Below are 2,080 nucleotides of genomic sequence, written 5' to 3' on the forward strand. Positions count from 1 at the left end.
ATATTTCTTTTGATAACAGTAGACATCAGAATGCTTAACCATTCTTTGGTCTTTGTTGCGTTGTGTAGACCTTTCTAGCTTTGTATTTTTCTTTTGTGATTAATATTTTTTTATCTTTTGTTTTTCAAAAAAGAAAAGATGATTTAAAGCAATTAATTGAAGAAGATGAAGACAGGAACTATTCATTGGTCTGTCATGATTAATAAATTTTGGAGGGCCCATATTTGTGATTAATAAATTTTGGAGGGACAAAATGACAAACAACAAGGAGGAGTTTCTACTGTAATTTTACTTAAAAATTCTGATCAGCAAAATCAGAGAAACGAATTGTTAATTAAATAAACTAGTAATTTAATTTGTGGATTGGTTTGGGGGTGTGGGGTGCGCCAGGCTTGTGCTGTAGTGCAATACAGAAGCGACGCGCGAAGACCCTGGCAGCAAGCTACCGTATGAGACTTCCCCCTCAAGAAATTAATTTAATATCGTGTGGTTCATTGAACCATGTATCAGATATTAAACTGATAAGAACAGATACTACACTTGATCTTAGCCAAAAGGCCGAGAAAGGTATGCTTTGCATCGTCTCTTCCCTCGTTATTTATACTGACGTTTTCTTCGCTGGAGCTCTCCCCTGCTACATGTGGGATAGTTATATCTCGAAAGAGTACTCTTTAATTAGCCAATAGGCTATATTGTGTGGGCTTTGCGCATCGAAATTCAGTAATTCTAATGTCTGAATTTTTTTCCGAGCGCCTGAACATTTTGTGCAAGCAGTGACCTCACGCGAAAATCTTGTCTCAAGCTCCACATAAGTAGCCCTAAAGATCCGATATTTTCAGATCCACTCTTCGTTTACTGTGAATAGGTTGAAATCAGCTGTAGGGAGATTGGTTTGGGTTTGCCTCGTTTAAAAAAAATTCTGCTATAGTAGGGTTCGTAATTGTTTCTTGCAAATTTTGCCTTTCTTTATCATCGGTATCATTGAAAGAACGACACAATTTGTGCAGAATCATGGGGTAGGTCGCTTGCCATGGATTTAGCGGGTTTTATTTTTTGGAATCTGTACGCGACGGGATAATTTTTTTGTTGTATTTTATTTCATTCTAAAACATTCCTGTTGTTATTGTCGAGTGAAGGCATTGCCGGGAAAAAACAACTTTCAGGCAGTTGAAACATTCCTCGCCCCGTGCCTGGAAACAAACTATAACTCTCAACTAATATTTTCGTTCAAAAGGCTGCAAATTTTTTGTGCTAAAGAATAGAGTAGCCCTAAAACCCCGATATTTTCGTCTAATGTGAGTAGATTTAAGCATCAGCTGTAGGGAGAGTTTTAAAAAATATTTTGCTGTTGTAGGGTTTCGTAAAATTTTCCAGCCCATTATTGCTCATGGCATCGTTGACAGCACGACACAATTTATGCAGAATCAGAAAGCCTTGATTACCCTCTTCACCGCTGTCTGAAGAGTATGGAGAGGGCTTTCAATTTTGCAGACAACCAAATACTACAGATTCTTGGTTCAGCCAAACTCATGAATTTATTGAATTGGTTCTATACCTCCTGCTGAATACTATGGGATTTGTGTTTTATATTGTCTTTTATGGTTGTCTTAAGCTTTTAATGTGCCTGCTTGTGTTGCTTGGATCTATAATGGACGATGGAGGAGACAAGCACCCATAAATAATGAATTATCACAGTTCTGATTTCTCTTGATCTAATCGATTCAGTGTTGCTTTGGATGAATCTAAATCATGCATTGGTCATTTGAATTTGAATTTCCTGTATACTCTTATTATTATTCTATACATATTTTGGAATAGTCATTTTAATGGTTTGCTAAGAATTTCTGGATCTACCTGCATATTGTGTTTGACTTTTACCTCTGTCATGCTGGTACTCCCTGTTGGATCCAGACGCATTTAGCAGTGCCTTATATTTTGAACAAATTGCTCTCAAAACAAAAATTGTAAAAAATTGGGATGGAGATGGGATCAAATGGCAGGACATATTTCAGGGCTTGCAGTCCAGGGGACATTTTTGGGGATGGCCGGAGCATATATAAAGCTCAGAAAAAAACCATAT

The 2,080-nt window shown here is 37.1% G+C and overlaps 1 long non-coding RNA gene and 1 other non-coding gene across 2 annotated transcripts; one reads left to right on the forward strand and one right to left on the reverse strand.

Moving 5' to 3' along the window:
• Positions 1–376: 376 nt before the first annotated feature.
• Positions 377–571, reverse strand: LOC131070476 (U2 spliceosomal RNA). Its single transcript, XR_009112334.2, has one exon. It is a non-coding gene; the product is annotated as a U2 spliceosomal RNA (small nuclear RNA).
• On the forward strand, positions 385–1,703 carry LOC131874643 (uncharacterized). Its single transcript, XR_009372036.1, has 2 exons — positions 385–567; positions 1,355–1,703. It is a non-coding gene; the product is annotated as an uncharacterized LOC131874643 (long non-coding RNA).
• The last annotated feature ends 377 nt before the right edge of the window (positions 1,704–2,080 follow it).

Source organism: Cryptomeria japonica, chromosome 3, assembly GCF_030272615.1.
Source record: "Cryptomeria japonica chromosome 3, Sugi_1.0, whole genome shotgun sequence".
NCBI lineage: Eukaryota > Viridiplantae > Streptophyta > Pinopsida > Cupressales > Cupressaceae > Cryptomeria > Cryptomeria japonica.